General features: G+C 37.2%; 1 protein-coding gene and 1 long non-coding RNA gene across 3 annotated transcripts in view; both read left to right on the top strand.

Annotated features, from left to right (window-relative positions):
- Positions 1 to 19,910, top strand: part of Snca (synuclein alpha) — a 102,431-nt gene that overhangs the window by 28,367 nt on the left and 54,154 nt on the right. The gene's annotated exons all lie outside the window — the stretch shown is intronic.
- LOC146894288 (uncharacterized) overlaps positions 1 to 19,910 on the top strand; it is a 38,728-nt gene that overhangs the window by 355 nt on the left and 18,463 nt on the right. The window lies entirely within an intron of this gene.

Genomic DNA, 19,910 nt, shown 5'->3' with positions numbered 1-19,910 from the left:
AAGTCACAAAAGCACACTTTGGGATTTATTTATTTATTTATCCTCATTTTATTCCTAGTAGTTAGCACAACTCATAGTGTATGGATTTAGTTAATGGATAAACAGGGATCTCATGTGTAGCTTGAAATTTTTAAATAATTTTTTAAAAAAGTAAGCAACCTATCTTTTTTTCATTTTACATACCAGTTCCGGTTCCCACTCCCTCCCCTCCTCCCATTCCTTCTACCTATCTCTCCACCCCATCCACATACACACCTCAGACTCTCAGCGCTGTCCTTCCTCCAGTCTCCACTATCCCATTAACTCAAGTTCTCCTCTCCCTTCACCTTCTCGTCTTCTCCTTTCCACCTTTCCTACTCTCCCCACCCCCATGCTCCCAATTTTGTCAGGCAATCTTGTGTATTTCCCCTTTCCAGGTGGATGTTTTTTCTTAGGGTTCACCTTGTTACTTAGCTTCTCCAGGATCATGAACTACATGCTCAATATCCTTTGTTTTACAGCTAGTATTTACTTATAAGTGAGTCCATAAAATGTTCATCTTTCTGGGTCTGGGTTAGCTCACTCAGGATGGTGTTTTCTAATTCTGTCCATTTGCATGCAAATTTCAAGATGTTTTTGTTTTTTTACCACTGAGTTGTACTCTAATGTGTAAATGCACCACATTTTCTTTATCCCTTCTTTGGTTGAGCGGCATCAAGGTTGTTTCCATGTTCTGGCTATTACAAATAATGTTGCTATGAACATAATTGAACAAATGTTCTTGTAATATGATTGAGCACCTTTTGGGTATGTGCCCAAGAGTGGTATTGCTGGGTCCTGAGGTAGGTTGATTCCCAGTTTTCTGAGAAACTGCCATACTGATTTCCAAAGTGGTTATACAAGATTGCATTTGCACCAACAATGGATGAGTGTTCCCCTCACTGCACATCTCTCCAGCATAGGCTATCATTGGTGTTTTTGATCTTAGCCATTCAGACTGGTGTAAGATGGTATCTCAAAGTTGTTTTGATTTGCATTCCCCTAATGACTAAGGATGTTAAACATTTTCTTTTTTTTCAAAGTTTATTAAATTATAAAAGTTTCCATTTCCGCCACTCCTCCTAACACCCTCCCACTCCCCCCACTCCCTCTCCTCCTCCCTCTCCATCCCTAAGAGCAATCAGGGTTTCCTGCTCTGTGGGAAGTTCAAGTTCCTCCCCCCTCCCTCCAGGTCCAGGAAGGTGAGTATCCAAACAGACTGGATCCCAAAAATCCAGTATATGCAGAGGAAACAAGTCCCAGTGTCATTGTCAATGGCTTTTCAGAAAGACTCCGGGCCGGCCACATTCAGAGAATCTGGTTGAATCACGTGCTCATTCAGTCCCAGTCCAACTGGCCTTGGTGAACTCTCATTAGATCAGTCCCCTTGTATCAGTGGGTGATCACACCCCTCGCAGTCCTAATTTCCTCTTTCATGTTCTTCCTCTTTCTGCTCCTCATTTGGACCTTGGGGGGGCTCAGTCCAGTGCTCCAAAGTGGGTCTCCGTCTGTATCGCCATCCATTTTCGGATGAAGGAACATTTTCTTAAGTGTGTTTTGACCATTTGAGATTATTCTGTCGAGAATTTTGGGTTTAAATCTGTACCCCATTTTTAAATTGGGTTATTTGGAGTTTCTTGGTCCTCTCTGTGTAGTAGTTGGCTCTTGGTCCTCTATTTGTAGTAGAAGACTCTAGGTCCTCTCTTGGTCCTGTGTAGTAGCAGGCTGTATTTCAGAGTTCCACTGAGGTTGCAGGGGGATAGGAGGGTTTGGGGATGGGATGGTACTTGTAGCTTGCAGGGTCTAATGGTCAGAATGGGGATAAAAGAACAGCCTACCTGCAGGAAACTTGGAAATTTTTTTGACTATGCATGTTTGTATTTGAATGTAAGATTTAACTATGTTTTCCTTTGGAAATAATGCCTTCCAAAATAATGCCTTCTCCCAGCTCAAATCCAAACATACTCACTGCTTTCTTGTAGTGATTGCAATATAAGCAATAAAATGAGGCACTTAGGTAGGCCTGATAAAAATACAAAAAAGAGTTCATGTTCCTTCTGCCTTTTGTTCCAGGCTGCCAGTTAGAAAATGCAAATTACTTGGCAGAGAGCACTAAAGCTTTCTTAGTGTTCCTTTCCTTAGGAGAGGAGGAGGGAAAGTGTGTGAGTGCATACATGCATGCATGTGTATGTGTGTACATGCATGTGTGCACACACACACACAATGAAGAGGTGTGGTTAGAGGGTGAATGAGGCTATGTTGCAGGTTGAGATTGTATGACTTTGTCACTGTCTGGACTATGCCGTTGAGTAGAGCTCAGGAGGTATAGCTGAAACCCTGGGCTTCTTAAATTCTTCAGAACTCCTCAGCATTAATGGTTTCACTATAAGAAAAGAAAAATGTCAAGCTACATTAGCTTTCCTGACTCAACTCTGAAATTAGTCAAGATTATAAAGGTAAACTATGACTTGCTTTATCTATAGCTTATAGTAGTCAATCTAGAGATTTCTCATTTTGCTGCATTTCTTCAAGTTTGACTAGTCTTTTTAGAAAAAAGCATATTCAACCTCCAGAGAAATGCTGCCTACTGTGTTGTATGTTCTGGTAGAAATCACTGTAGTTTAGTGTCTTAGTCAGTATTCTATATCTGTGAAGAGATACCATGACCACGGTAACTCTTATTAAGAAACTGGAATTGGCTTACAGTTTCCGATGGTTAGTCCATTGTCATCACCATGATGGGAGACATGGTGGTATGAAGGTAAACATGGTGCTAGAGTAGTAGTTGAGAGTTATATGTCTGAATCTGCAGCCAGCAGGAAGAGAGAGAGTGCCATTGGGCCTGGCTTGAGATTTTAAAACCTCAAAGCCCTCCCGAAGTGACATACTTCCTCTAACAAGACCACAAGTCCTAATTCTTCTAAGTTAGTGGTTCTCAACATAAGGTCATGTAAGACCATTGGAAAACACAGATATTTATGTGTGATTCATAATAATATCAAAATTACAGCTGTGAAGCAGCAGAGGAAATAATTTCATAGTTGGGGATCACAACAATGTGAGGAATGGTATTAGAGGGTCACGGCATTAGGAAGACTGAGAACCATTTTTCCAAATAGTGTGACTTTCTGATGACATTCAAATATATGAGCCCATGGGGGCCATTCTTATTCAAAACACCACAGTTAGTAATTCATCTTCTGTGGAAGGGAGTCAATTGATGCTCTACAGCACAATCATGTTGAAGGGTTGTTATCTGCACAGCCAAAGTACATTTGCGTGCACTTATTCTTAAATACAAAACACATCTATGAGACCTGAATGTGAATGAGAATTGTGAACAAGATTCTTGAGAGACACCAGTCTTACTTCTGTGCTTGCTTGACCCCATCTAGATGACAAAGTTAGAGAAACCCAAAGCTGACCTTGTATCTCTCAGTCATTTGCCTCATTACTAGAGAGGTGACTGCAAGCACAGATCAGCTATACCTTCTCCTACTATCTTTTGATATTTACTTGGAATTAGCATTTGGTGCCACATGGAAAATGTTGAAGCATTTGTTATGTGAATCATCAGCTTAGCTTTTGCTGGATTTACTCACAGAATTTATTATGGATTTATTTCTTTCCTCAATTTTCAATAATATTTTACTTCATATTTAACTAAACCCAAGTCAGGCCTCACATGGGCAGACCTTTTTTTTAACCAAAAGAAAAAAAAAACCAAAACCATAAAAAAAACCTACAAAAATAACATTTTATTTTTAAAAGTAGTTTTAAAATTCAGTAAAATGTGATTATAATTTTTGGGGGGTCTGGTGATTAACAGGAGCTGTCATCATTTTCTGTCAATTATATATCTATATTTTTCTTAAAGAATTCTATTTTCATGTGCTTTCTATATTAGTTCTTATATGTTTTCTCTCAATTTGGAATTTGGTTTTCTTAATTTCTTTTTCCGTGTTCTCTTTTGGTTAATTAAAAAAGATTTACAATTTCTTAATACTTATATTTTCAATGAAATCAGAGTTACTACAATGGAGTTTACCCTGTATGCCCTATCTGTAGCTTTTGTGCATTTCACTGTACCTGGCTGATGCTCAGTGTCCTAGGATGCACTGAATTACCATTGTGTCATTTCATCCAGTTGTATTTCTCACAAACTGGTAGAGAGTAATCCTTTCATCAGGACCTATTAATGCACAGGTATTAACGGTGCTCTACTTAATCCGCCCACTTCAGATCTTTTATACAATCTAAGCTGGAAGCGTATTGATACTCAAGTTTCTACTCGAGTATAGGGCTTTGGATGACAGATGAAGGTGATTCCTTTATAGCAAACGGTAGGAATTTCAAAAACAAAAATGTCTCCAAAGCAACCATATAGGTAAATACATATTATGTACAACTACACAAAATTATACATTGTCCTAGCCTGTTACTATGTGTCTTCATAGGAATATTTGACTGTGTGATGGGTCCACAGACAGCATTATGCTTTCTTGAGAGCTAAGATACAAGAACGGTTAAGATGTGTAAGATGCAGAATAATGAAAATAGCATTTGTATAGAATAGCTCTGATTCCTCTTTTCTGTTCCCCTCCCATATTAAACTCAAAAATGAATCTAAAGGAGCAGTTTCTTCAGTTTGTCTTTGCTCTAGACACACTCAGTTCAATGCCTTTCTTCTCCTGATCACACTGGATTCATTCAAAACCTCTTAACTCCTCAGCAGCCATGAAGTTGAAAGGCTAGGATACTAAATCTCTCACAAATTAATCTTGAGGTTATGCCCAGGCTAACTTTTATTGAAGGTGCCAATCATAATTGAGGTTGTTAAGAATTTGTTGTCATTGTTGTTGCTTCTTTAATGGAAAGAAAAATTAAGACAGCATTATTGCTGCAGAGCCATGGTCAAAACCGTGACTCAAGATAGTATAAATCTGCCTGCTAGAGCGTCTGGCAAAGAGACCCAAGATTTTGACCCCATCCCTATGCCGTATGATAATGTATGCAGATGGTCTGGTTTCTTGAAATTAGAATTCTGGAAATAGTCTGTGTAGTTAAGGCTATGTAATGTAGCTTCCTCCAGTGTCCTGTGGAAAGTGGGAATGCACTCATTATCTGTCTGGTCAAGAGCACACTGCTTCATTATTCAGTTACTTAAACTGTGTGAATTGAAACTAACACAATTCATGTTTTAGAGGTGTGGTAATAACTGTCCTAGTTCCTGCCATAAAAGAGCCTAGAATTTGTGGTCTTTTTATTCCTTAGTGGCCTAGAAATTTTAATGCTTTATCTTGACATTTATTAAACTGTACTGTGGTCACTGAGTGTCACATTTTCCTGGCAAATTATAAACCCTGTGAAGTAAGAACCTTCACCAGTGAGACAATATACTTTTATAGTGTTTTATAGATTTCAGATTTTGCATAGTTTAAAATGTACAACATACTTATTAATTGCTATTTATTGTCAACACTAATTGTAGTGGTTTGGATGAAAATAGGCCCATAGGGAGTATCACTATTAGGAGGTGTAACGTTGCTGAAGTTATAGTGTGGCTTGTTAAAGGAAGTGTGTCACTGGGGAGTGGCCTTTGAGTTCTGCTATACTCAAGCTATGCCCAGTGTCAAAGTTCACTTCCTGTGATTCTCTGATTCAGATATAGAACTCTAAGCACTATGTCTATCTGCCTCCATGTTTCCTATGATGAGGATAATGAACTAAACCAGTGTAAGCGAGCCCCAATTACATGTTTTTCTTTATAATAGTTTCCATGGTTCTGGTGTCTCTTCACAGCAATAGAAACCTTAATTAAGTCTTTAAGGTATATCAGAAAAAAATAATGTAATTACATTTTACGAACACATTTTAAAGCATAAAAGATCAAATGAACTCCAAATCTCACAAATGGTAATTGACCCAGAAAGAAAAAAGATCCAATGTACTAAAATTCCATGTCTGCCTGACTCATCAGGAGTACTGTGCATCTCAGAAACTGAATCCAAAGTCATGGGATTCTCAAGAACACAGTCATACATATCACAACTTTTACTCAAAATTACTAATAATTAAACAAGTCTTAATCCTATGAACTATTTAAACCAGCAGAAAATGGATAGTGAAAAATGCATATCCTGGGTATGTACAAGTCAATTTTTAAAAATCTACCATTAAAAATCTTAGTTTAGTTTCTCAGAGATTCTCTGTATTTAGTATGTTGCCTTTCAATAGTATCCTTTCATTTTTCCATGCTTCCCTGAAATAGCGGAGCTTCTAATTTTACTTTTCTTTGGTGACTTGAAAGTCTATATGAGAGTTAGCCTCCTGAAAATCTCAACATGCATTGGTTGAATGACCAAATACAAAGCAGTGATAACAGTTATTCATGCTGGGAAGTATGGGTGGTTAGCTAGAGAAACCCATACACTGCAGCTGAACACACAAAGCATGGAATATGGCTTGTAAGTTCCTTGCAAAGTTAATGCTGGGCTTAGTATCTATTATGTATCAATCACAGTCCTTAATATTACTCACTTGAGTTGAAGACATGCTTACATGGGGAACAGCACATGGTTTGCTACCAACTTTATCCAAAATTCCCCAAACTTGGAGTCACTCAAGAAGTTCTTTAATTGATGAATGGATAAACAAGTTATGATTCAGCCACTCAATGAAATTCTGTTCAGTGATGATTAAAAACTGATCTATCATAGCACAAAAACACAATGTTGAAATTTAAAATATATATTATTAAGTAAAATAAGGCAGTCTTAAAAGACTATGAGCTATAGGATGTGGTGATATATAAAAATGTGATAATCTTAGAATGACAAAATTCTGAGGACAATAAGAAAGCAAAACAATGGCTTCCAGGGCTCCTGAACAGGTGAATGACTGAGTGGTGGAGATGGGAACATAATTAGGCAGGTTGTTGTGATGTCATATTTGTCCATGTTGGGCATTTGTTGACTCATATAAAATAGTTGAAATCTATAGGTGAACTTTGACCTTTAGTACTATCATACTAGTTCTTATTAACTTAAGCAAGATGATAAATTGGGAATTGGGAGATGGGAAAATGGAATACCTGGAAATCATTCTTATTTCTGTACAAATATTCTGTCCAAGGCTTCTCTAAAACTAGTGTGTCAGAAGGATATAACCCCCTAGATTATATGTATATCCACAGTACTAGAAACTTATTTTGCATTCTTTCACCTATCCTTGTGTCATCCAGTTGGATTCACTTTGGTAACAGTAGAGATGCAAATATGTTGATGTAAAATGTATGGGAAATAATTTATATCTCCAAAATAATCCTACCCTCAAATAAAGAGGAGCAGAAACACAGAATATGTCTAATTATTCCTTCAAGCATGGAATGTCAGTAGGCATTAGTTAGGTCTGCAGTGTGGCTAGAAACTGGGAGAATTGTTTATTTTGTTATCTCTACACAACACTGAAACATGGGGTAAAGGTTTTGTCTTCTTTCTTCAGATTCCTTGAAATCTGGATACATTCAACAAGTATTTGTTGTTAGCTGTCGAGAAGTCCCTTTTAGGCACTGTGCAAATCCTTTAGTAACACTTATGGGTTACCACTGAAATTTAATGTCTACGCCATAGATAATCTTAATTATTCCTCATGCCTTGAGAGATTATATATTCTTTCTCAGGCTAGGACTGCATTTTACTTGCATTTGTACCTTCTACAGTATTTATCACAATTAATAGGCACCTAAAATTTACTGACTCAAAAAAATGACCGCATAACTAAATGTGTAGCCAATCGTATATTTCTCCTTCCCTGTTGGTTTTAATAACATGTGCAAGAGAATGCTACAGAGGGTTTATACTGTCTATGGCCTTAGATCACCTCAGGGTACCTCTGTGTTTCCTGATTATAGTGCTGTTTGAAATGCCTCAGAGAAGCTACTCCTTTTTTTTTTATAAATATGTATCATTTCACATGAGAATGATTAGACACACTTTTAATAATTTTGCTAATTAATCAAATCAAGATATAAAAGGAATTGAAGTATTACCTTGTGAGTACTCCAAAGCTGTATGTATAAACATCCAAATGACTAGGGTTGATGTGGAGAGAATTCAGTAACTATTTGGAATTTTACATTTCTCTAAATATTTTGGTAAATATTTCCTCTGTATTTATTATAATTCCTGTAAGAACAGATGGTATGCAAATTCATTAAGTAGTAATTTATGGATGCTGGTAATAAAAGCATCTTATAACAACCCATTAAACAGTCAAGAGAGGTAACCATAAAGAGGAGAAAAGAGTGGGGGAGAGGGATGGATTTGGGAACGGGAGGGCAGCATAGAGCGGGAGAACAAGGGAAACAAGCAGCAGGTGCTGTCCTCCTGACTGGGCTGGTCATCTGCAGACTGACAACTACCCTGGCCAGGCAGGGAGAGATGAGTGACTGTCTGGGAACAGATCACCTCACGTGGTCTTCCCCATCCCCCTCTTTCTGGTGATTATATTGACTGATACCCCATAGTTGTATGGAGGTGAAGCAGTGTTTAGATATAGAGTTGTTGTTCATCTAGGACAGGTTTGTCCAAAGAAAAGTTTTGAGTTACCTAAACTCTGTGGGAGAAGCATGCTTCCCTGCCCACTGCATAGGAGTTCAATATTCTCTGTCCAGACTCCAATGCACATAACACATCTTGCTGAAGTCACCGGCTTTGATGTCTAGTGTGAGACTTAACAAGCCCTAGTACAATCCATATGGTTCCTCACTTCAGACATGGCAGGAGTAGGATGGAGCCAGTGTCTGAAGGAGAAAACATGACCATGGAACAATCTGCAAACAGGAGGTGCAGAGACAGCAGGAAAAAATAGGAAAAAGGCTCAGAAATACATCAGGTGGGATCTATGAGATTTATTAAAATTCAACAAGGAGTGTATAATATTTAGCAAGTTAGGCTTGTCTTTAGAAAATCCGTGTGGGATTTATACAAGGATCTGTTAATAAAGGGCATATACAGCACTCATATTATAGTTAGACACGTTATGTAAAACATGGGCAAGAAAGTAATAGGATAACATAGTGTTTGCACAAGTGATTTTGTGATATTACACATGACTCTTCTGCTTTCACTGTGCCCCATTAGAAACTGTGATTTGCATAGTGATGTTGCCACATGAGACAGTAACCTTGACATTTTTGCAGCTGTACCTGTTTGCATACACAAAGATACATAGTCTGTCTAGTTACTATTTGGTTCTTTTATTAATCTCCTATGTATTACCCAAAGCATTGTCCATAAAATCTGTTTCTCACATTTTCACAATTTAAGCCTTTAAACTACTGTGTAGATTCCTGACATATTCTCCATGTTTGCCTTTCCCACCAGAAATGCCATATGTTCTCAAAACCATTTATCATTTTATTTACAATTCTAGCTACATTGTTGACTCAATGTTTCTTCATACATACCACACATTTACTTAGAAAGATATTCCATTTCCGCTTCAACAGGTCATAAAGTTCAACTTAATCTTTCCCCCAAACAAGCAATCCTGCTTTATCAGTTATCAACATTGGAAACAGTATTCTACAGTGAGCCACAACACAAAACACAGAGGCATTTGAAGTTTTTAATTTCCTTTCTCTCTCATAAAATGATTCTAGGTTCCTTATCTTTCCCACTCTGTCTTCCAACTTCTCTCCTGTCATTTTCATTCAGAAGGTCGGTGAGACTCTGACCTGGAGAGTGAATGAGACTAACAACTTGTCTCCTGATTGATCTTTTTCTCTGGATAACTGTTAGCTGCCTGTGTCTCTAGACATCATTTCCTTTGAACATGAACACACTTCTCCAGGTCCTCATGACAAGTCCGTATTTGTCCTAAGCTCTTACTTCTTCTCCATCCTTGTTGCGTGGATATACATCCTGCCATTTGTTCTTTCGTACATTTGGATTAGCTAGTTATTGAGCATCAGAAAATTTTCCCTTCTAAGGCAGGGCTTCATAAGCATTTCTTGTTGATATCTATACCTGTATGTCTAGTGTGTCTATAATTGGACAAATATCGCTACTAAGTCTCTAGAACTAAGGTACAGTTGTAGTGACATGTATTCTGAGACATGGGTTAAACAGACCTCTGGCTACCATATTACAAAGCAAAGAAACCTATTTAACTACATACCAATGGTTCTACATACAATCTATGTAAGATTATGAAGAAATTCTATGCAACTTAAAATATATATCTCACAATTTAACATTTGACCTATTTAAAAACTGTTAAAGCATTGACTTCATATTAAGCTGAACCAGGTGGTGTAAATATCTTCTTATACCTAATGTCAGTACTCAAAGTAACCCTCTCTAATTCTTTTAACTATTAATCTTATTCATTAATACTTTGGTATATTACTATTAATAATCTTTTATTATTCAAAACAATAAATTAAGAAAGTAGGATAAAATTTTCAAAACCAACAGTCTAAAATAAAACAGCAACAACAGAAATGGAGGGTTGGGAAATGCTTCAGAGCACAATGTTCTTACTGACCAAATGTGAAGATTTGATTTGAAATCACTAGAACTAATGTAGACCCAGTATAGTACTGACTATATGTTAACCTATATTTATTAATTATATATGATATTTTAAAATGAACTACACAAACACAATACCTTAATCAAGAGCAGAAATATACATATAATAAGATTGACCTAAAATTTGTATCAATAGACCAAAATCCATATCAATGAAAAGTATTCATATCTATAGCATACCTCCTTTAAGTTTAAACAAACATTTATAAACAATATTTGGGATTATGGGCAAAATTCTCTCCAAACTGCTTCCTGAACTTGGTTGGGTGAAGAAATTTTGAGGGTGTTCACAGCAATCTCTCAAGGGATCTTGGTTCATCAAACCACATTAACCTGGAATAACTCCACAGGTTCTCATCATCTGTGAAAACAAAAGAAGAACCTCTTTTCCAAACAATTGTTGCTTGCTTCACAATGTGTATGTGCCATATGACTGTGGGGGTCAGAAAACATCTCTCTGGAGTTAGCTCACTTCTACCTCTTTGTAGTATTCTGTATTCAACTAAGGTGATCAGGCTGGCACACAAATACTCTACCCACTGAGCGATCTCACCAGCTCATATTTGCAATAATTTTAATGGTCTTTGTTCAGTGGCAGTTGAAAATGTTTTCTGGGGTGAAAAATTAGGTACATTTAAATAGATATTAAGACTTTTCTTTATGGGTTAAGAAATCTTCAAATTGCTGGGTGGTGGTAGCTCTCAGTTTTCAGGAGGTAAAAGCAGGTTTCTGTCTGTGAGTTCAAGGCCAGCCTGGTCTACAGAGAGAGTTTCAGAACAGTAGGCTACCCAGAGAAACCCTGTATCAAAAAAATCAAACCAAACAAAAACAAAAATCTTTGTAGATGGAGTTTTCCTTGGGATGCCAGTTCACTAAATATGACATGGAGAAGTATTATTAATTGTGAAAGTTTGGCCATAGCTTAGGCTGACTTTTATAACTTACACTTATCCATTTCTATTAATCTATAACCTGCCATCTGACTCATGGCTGTTACCTCGCTCCTTGCATGTCCTGCTTCTTCTCCTTCTCCTCTGGTGCCTCTTCCACCCCTAGATTCATTGCCCCTTTCTGTCTCTCTCTGACTGGAAGTCCCATCTTACTTCTTTCTGTCAATTGGCAGGTCAGCTTTTTATTACACCAATCATATCAATACATTTTCATACAGTGTGCAGGAATAATGTAAAACAAATTTTCAAATAATAGCCATGGATAGAATGATCTCTGAGTTGTAATAATATATAAATGGCTGAAAATCACATAAAAGTTAGCCTAGAATATTTCTTTGTTCAAAGTCCTTCTATAGGTAATATTTACAATACTTTATGACAACTACAAACAAATAAAATGTTGATTGCAGAGGGTAGTAATGTTATAGTTAAGGATGGTTTTTTTATCCTTCACTCTCCAAAATACCAAGACAATTTGGATCTATTCATATGAGACTTCTCTCACTTCAGCATCACAAATGTCAACTCCAGTCTTCAAAAATACCTGGCCTTGGATTGTAATACTACCTCCCAACTGCTTTTGGCCCCTGGTACTCCTGCTATACTGACATACTCTGCTGTGTACCTCACATCTGGAAAGGAGTATACCAGGAAGAGATTCACCTAAATAAGGAGGTTATTTTACTGTATTTTGATAGGTTCCACAATCCATCTTTGGATGTCTATGCAGAGTGTTATGTGCGTGAAGAGATGTACATTGTTGGAATGAACATCTGAGTCTTCATGGCTTTAATTAGAGTTTAACAAGTTTAAAGGACATAAAAAACATAAAACCTTTTATTATAGCAGGACCAAGAGGGTCTAGCACTCCCTAAAGCAACAATTCTACATTCCCACCTCTTCTGAATGCTGAAACTTGTCCTCAGGAATACACTGCCTCACAGGCATGGTAAGGCATGAAATGGCATTTGGTCAAATGAAAGATGTCTTTGGCTTGTTTCCTAACATTCTACCCTTTTCTTTTAAGGAATTGTAAATAGATGAGCAAATAAATAATCTACATAACTGAATAATATAAACAATAAATTAAAGAAGGATCTTTTAATAAATAACAATGATATAATCTGTTAATACTGTATAGAGGACACTATGGTATTAGGTATTTACAAGCATAGCTACAATTCTTTAAATTTTAGTATTCACACTTGTTGTTCATATATGTGCTTTTTCGTGGAAGTGTTTTCACTAGCTCACACAACATTAAGTAAACTAGAAATTTTGGCTCATTGATTCATGAAATCATGTTGGGTTCTGAGTGTCATGCTGGATAGAATTCACGTAGAATTATGAGCTAAAAAACCCAAAGACCCATTTCCTTTGGCAACTATCTCTCTCATAGAGATTAAACAGGTAGCAATAGAGCATGTGTGATACACAGTAGATCATGATCAGAATTATGAATGTCCTTAAGGAATTGGGGCAGCAAAGAAAGAGACTTTGCCCTAGATCTTTTAGCAGGGTGCAAAATCCTTTCCACATACTGTGTTTAGCGGTGAAACTTCCATGGGTTTTAAACCTATAGTCCTCTAAAATAATACATATATGTCATTTGAAGTCTTTAAATAACAACAATAAAAATGAATTACATTCATATCTCTTGAAATATAAAACAGCAAAATATACACAATAAGTAATGGCCTCAAAACATGTTAATACTATGCACAATAATGTATTTAGAGCTCTTAGTCTGATGTTCTTAATAGGTAGTCCACAATTGTAACATGAGGACCAGCTTGTTGGGGTTTCTGTCCGGCCAGGTACCACACAGCTGGCATACCCCAAAGAAAATCACACACAGGACTCCGTCAGATTATAAGCTGATTGGCCCTTTAGCTCAGGTTTTTTGTTAACTCTTATAGCTTATATTAACCCATTATTCTCATCTAAGTTAGCCACATGGCTCAGTACGTTTTCCAGCAGGACAGGTTACATCTTGTTTCTCTGTGGTCTGGGCAGAAATGGAGAAATGGGCTTCCTCCTTCCTAGCCTTCTCCTGTTCTCATCACCTCGCCTCTACTTCCAGTCTGGTTGGCCCGCCTATACTTCCTGCCTGGCCAATCAGCGTTTTATTAAAATACATGATTGACAGAATACAGATAATTTTCCCACACCACTTCCCCAAGCAGGCCCTCATGTTACACACAATTAATGCCTTGTGACCATTCTCATAAATCTTAAGGTCTCCAGTCAATGGTGTGTGCAAGAAGATACACAGAAATGCTTGTGAAACGGAAGCTGCATCCCAATGTATTGCCAGTATATAGCCACAATAGAAAAAACAAAAAAATTCATTGCATTAAATAAGTTAAATTTTAATTGTATTGAAAGTGGACTTGGTCATCCACAGAAGCCTTTCAGGAGGAGAGACAAGATGAAGGATAGTTGACACTCTGATTCTTGTGGGTAAGAATGAAAGGATGGCAGACCCAGATCTTAGCATCCCGAGATGAACACAGGTGAAGTTTAGATCCAACAAATCTTTGTTTCTCATCAGAAGTATTTACAATGCAAACCATCATAGATGAGAAGTTGTCTGATGGAAATATACCTTAGAAAAAATTTCCTTCCTAAAGTTGGACCATACATTTTCACATTTCCCCTTCACATCAAAGGTTGCAGGTCTCACTATGAGGATTTTAAGGCAACTAGAGAAAAAAGTACTGTCCAAAGCACATCTTTATGTGTAGACACCATTGTCTTGTAGCATAGAAGAGGGAATTCAGTGATGGGGGTGTTTATGAAGACTGGGGTGAAGACTATTTTGAGACAAACTACGTCACCACCGTTTAGTTGTTTGAGACAAGACATTTTGACCTGAGTGGTGAAAGAGGCAGAAACAGACACCACAGTTATACAGTTGGCCATGTGGACAGTAAAACATACCCATTTTTGTCACATTCTAAACTACAGTGGCTTAGTTCATTATTAAGTCCTTTGTTAGAAAATAACAAAGCTACCATTGGACATGAACTTGCCCTCTTCATATTCAGAGGATGGTGTGAGAACCTAACAGTTAGTGACTGTCATTAGATAAATCAGGGCCACCAAGGGGCCCCCCTACTTAACATCTACCTCAGTTTCTTTAGAGTTTTCTCTAAAAAAAAACATGCAGAACTATCATATAAAACGGGAGTAAAGAAGACACTACATTATAAGACACACGAGCCTTGAATAGAAGTTATGTGCCTAAACATTATTTAAAGTAGCTCTCATTCCTGTCAGAAGACACTCTAGAACATAGTGGATTCAAGCAGACTACAGACAGTGCATAGCAACTATTTTTTTTTTGTATCAGGTTTCACTGTAGTTAATAAATTTCTATTTCTTGAGAGGAGGATTTTGTTACTTAAATAGGCTGTCTGTGGACTTTTTCTTTTAACTTTGCTTCAGAGTTCTTAGCTGTGGCCCCTTCCTTTGAAGTCACTTCTTCCCCATTGGCTGGCCATCAGCACTGAGTTCCTTTTTCTGCTCTTTGCTGCTTAGTCGGGGTACGATGAAGTATATACAATATTTCCTACCAGCTGTACACACATACTGCCCCCATTTTCGAAAAGCTAGCCCCTCCCTGCAGCACTACTTTCTACACATACTCCGGAAGTCTGGCAGGATTTTGAAACTTCTTGATATAAGAACTAGGAAGACTTACTGCTGTCAACCACGTCAAATTCCACCACAGGTGGAAGGGGAACGAGGGTCTTGAGAATGGACTTTTGGAATCTCATGGGTAAACACATAGCCTTAAGTTCTATGACATAATAAATTTAAAACCATTATTTTGAACTTTTATTGGGAACTAACCACATCCTCAGTGAAAATTCTGAGGTGGTAAGAAATTCCTTTCTTTGATTCAGACCTAAGATTTGGCAAGTACTTATTGAGATAAAGCACATTTATATTCTAGGAGACATATGCTTTCTGCCACATTAGCGATCATGGCTGTTGTCTTGTATGTCCTCATACTGTAGTTTCAGCTGAAACTCACAGTGTGATTAATGGGAATAAAGAAAGCTTTTACTTTACTGTTAGCCTATCAAACTACTCAATACAATTTTATGCATAGTGAAGTAGTCAAGAGATTTTTTTTTACAATTACTTAATACAATGAATAGATACTGAAATTGCTTGAATCAAATTACTATTGTACAAAACATGATTCTGATGAGCAGGTCTGCCTTTATAAATTTGTGAGAAGTCTGACAAGCTGCTGTGAGTTTTCGCTGAAGGGAATGTATTTTTGGCAGAATTCTTCTACCTCCTACATTCACAGAGTGTTTATTGCGAGGCAAATGTTTCTCAGTGTGTAGTGTGCTCTCCTTTAAGCCTCAATGTCTTCTCTTCTGGAACTAAGTGTTCAGAGAAAAGATTTTCTTCGACCAAATCATGTTTACTTAATACACATATTTTATAAGTATTCAGCTTACGGCTTCTAATAAAAAATATAAAAAGCTAAATGTCAAACATATAGAAATTGCTTGCTTGTCATCTGAATGCTGCAACTGGATGGTTTAAAAGAACATTTGCTGTTGTCCAGTTACACTTAGACCATACCAGTCCTAACAAGAGCTTGAGTGAAATGTGAATGTCCATGTTAGGTGTCCTCTACAGATTTTTTTTTAGCACTGATGTTCAAAATCATGCTAACATTACACCAAATGTAGATTTGTTCACCACTTTTTCCTTGTTCTTTCATCTGCCCTTTGATACTTCTTCTCTCCCTTTTTATCTTGTTATGCGATGTGAAAATACCACTGCCATGTATCTAAGTAAGCCCAGTGAGGAGGAAAAATAGTATCAAGTCATGATTAAGCACAGAAGTCGGAAAGAAAAGGGTGTCTTGAAAGTGGGTAAAAGAAGGTATGGTTTCAGCTTTGTCTGTCACACCAAAAACAATTGAACAATTCATAAACAGAATAATGTCTGTTAATGTTATCTGGCTTGGTATTGTTTTTGTGTATGCTTCCTGACTGATGAGAAGTCTGTTGTTTGTGTAGACTAGTATTCCTGTTTCCAGGGTATGCATGCTGAACATTGAGTGTTTTATCCCATGATCAATCAATCAGGCCACACATATAAGTGCACGAGAGAGAGAGAGAGAGAGAGAGAGAGAGAGAGAGAGAGAGAGAGAGAGAGACTCTGATTGTTTCATTGAATAGGAAGGAAGACAAGGTAAAAATAATGATTAGGGATTCTGGACAATGTGAATATAGGGTCTCTTGAGCCATTATTGAAACTTTTCTATGTATTTTGAGTTACGAAAATCTTAAACTACAAAATAGCCATTACTTACTAAATCTCCCATAAAGATGTTCAAATACAATAAATAGCTATGTGCTTACATAATATAACATAGTAGGTGTTTTGGCAAGTGAGAGTTTCCTGAGCAGAAAAATTGAGATGGCCAGTCTTTTCCCTAATGATGCCCCACTGTCTTCTCCAAGGGTATATCCTTCACTCCATCACTTGTTTGAAGAAGCATATATCATTGGTTTTTCCATGTCATGGACTTTGATTCACAACTGAAGGAGGCTAAAAATATGTCCTGTAGAGTACATGCCAGACATGTCAGACAGAGAAGGAAGAACAGATTTTCTGCAGATCACTAGAAAGCCACATTAGGCCCCCTACTAACCATAATATGTGGGCTGATGCTAGAAGTTTCCCTCAAGAAGAGAGTTGGATGTCTTTCTTTCACTTGAAACTAGGCTAGCTATGAATTTAACAAGAGGTCACAATTATATCAGTAAACTCACAAAAGATGAATATGTAAAAAATAATCATGCCTACATAGAGCTGCTGCTGTTTAAATAAAATGAAGTATTCTCAAATACAATGTAGCAATAAATTGCTGTAGGCAGGCTAAAACTCATTAAATACAATCATGTCAAGGATAGAAAGACAAAGTGAAGAGAGGGTAATCGCTAAAATAGTTTTTAAAAAGGTTTTTCTGTTTAAAGATATTTATTCTTGTCAACATTCAGAAAGTGAGGATTATAGCATTATAGCCTCAGGAAGACACCATGTTATCAATGAAAATTCTGCAGTTTTTTCACACACAGTCATCTTATCACCTTAGTTGCTCTGGACAGAATTGTTCAATTGATCCGGCTGTGTGAGCAACTGAGACCAGACTCTGAAGACGCCCATTTGTGGTGCAGTTTTCCATCCACTCATTCGAAATACTTCTCAGACATTTTTGCTAGTGGCATATGTGGAGGTCAGACACCTTCTTGGCTGAAACATTACCTTTTTATACAAATCTATATGCTGTTCTAACGGAAGCATCTTTAGGCATTGCCCTACTGGGAATTGATTCAAGTAATTAATGCCAGCTTGTGGACCAGCTTGAACTTGGCTTCTTGTGTATAGTTCATCCCTAAGAGCATCTATTGTTAGCCGAACACTGGCAGCCTTCCTGACTGTGAGCTCAGAATTTTCTTTCAATTATTATCTTTGAGTTATCTTCTTTATTTGAAGTTGGGCTATCTTTTACTCGAAATTGTGTTTGGATTTACAAAGCAATGCAAAAGTAATACACGTGTAAGTAAGGTTTAATTATGAAGAAAACTCAGTTAAAGTGTCCATCCTGGCTTCCCTTACTTTTCACAAACTTTCACTCTTGCCTTTAGTTCTCAGGTGAGTGAGGTCTCTGTAGACTAGTTCTAATAGAGTATTTTAGACTAAAGATGGAGATAACAACCTTAAATATGGGGTACAGTAGTGCATGCCTGTACCCCAGCGTAGCAGATAGAGGTGGGGGGACTTGGGTTCAGTAGACTGGGATACATAGTGAGATAAAGATCGACTTAGACTATATGGTAAGATCTTGGTTTTTAATAGTCCTCAAAGCAAAAACAATAACAAAAAGACCCTGGAAAGAAGTGTAACCTGGTATACTACCTAACGTTTGGCACAACAGCAGCATAATAGTTGTTAATTACCTATTCCCCGTGTTTTAATTAGATGAGTTACTGGTCATAGTCAACAGGATACACAAGAAAAGGTTCACATGTGCAGCTGCACAAACCGCCAGACCTTCAGGCTGAACACAGTGCAGTGCCCTGCCAGGCAGAATCTGTGCCAGGGCACATAACAAAGATTCAAACCCAAATCTACTTTAGCCTTCTTCAGTACAGTCGAGAAGTCAGGTGGCCTCTCTGGCCTCTGTTTCCTTTTGGATAAAACCTTATTCACCCATTTTTGGATTTGAATCTATTTGACTAGGTCAAGAAACATTTTATATATTTAAATATAGTTTTGCTGGATATGCCTCACTATATTTTACCTAATCCTTGGAAAAAATTAAAGTAAATACTAGGAGAAAAAAAAAGCTGCCACTCAACATCTAGTAGATTACTGATAGATAAATAAATGCATTATATTTAGTAAATATTTCTAATTTTAATATTTATTCACTTTTTTGTTTTTACAATATTTTTCTAAATAAATGCACATCAGGTCATGGAAATGTTAGCAAAATTTATAGAATCATTTGTTCATTGGAGCCAGCTGATTCTATCAAAGGAATATGGGGGTTATCAATACAGCATATGAAGACAGAGACTGTTGTGTTTTCATTTCCTGACTGCTCAAACCTGAATAATCACAGAGAAGCTATATTTATTGCAACACTTTTTGGTCAATATCTTAGGTGTCTTTTTAGCTAGCTATTACATTTTGAATTGACCCATTACTATTATTTTATATTTTACCACAAGGCTTGTGGTTTATCTGTAAAGTTCCAGGGCATCTGTCTCCTTTGGCAGCTTCATGGCATCTTTCTGACTCTGCCTGCTCTCTCTTTATATCTCTTCCAGTCTGGCTATATTCTGCTCTGTCTTCAACTCTACCAAAGACTCCAGAAGAATATAATATTACCGGAGTAAACAGGAAGTGCATTGTAAACAACTTCCAAAACTCTAGAAATGAAAGAGACATCTTGCTGCCTAGCTAGTACCAAAAGTTCTTCTTTAACATTGGGGCATCCACATTCAGCCTACAGGCCTACAGTATCCAGCACACTTTTTCATAAAGCTTGAAATGTGAAATACTATCTTGCTTTTATTGACCATCTTACCCCACCTTCTGGATGCAATTCATTGGCATAGTGATATGATGGCTGGGGCATAGTGGGCCCAAAAAGAGAAAGCTTTATCATACTATGCTGCTTTTCCAGAACAGTTTGTTTCCTTCAAAAACAATAAAAAGCTGTCACTTTGGTTATGGAGAGACAGATCAGTACTTAAGAATACCTGAGCTCAGTTCCCAGAGCCCTCGCGGTGATTCA

This window comes from Myodes glareolus, chromosome 6 (assembly GCF_982192425.1).
Source record: "Myodes glareolus chromosome 6, mMyoGla1.1, whole genome shotgun sequence".
Taxonomy (NCBI): domain Eukaryota; kingdom Metazoa; phylum Chordata; class Mammalia; order Rodentia; family Cricetidae; genus Myodes; species Myodes glareolus.
Note: the sequence above shows the minus strand (reverse complement) of the source record. Positions and strands in the feature narration are given on the sequence as shown.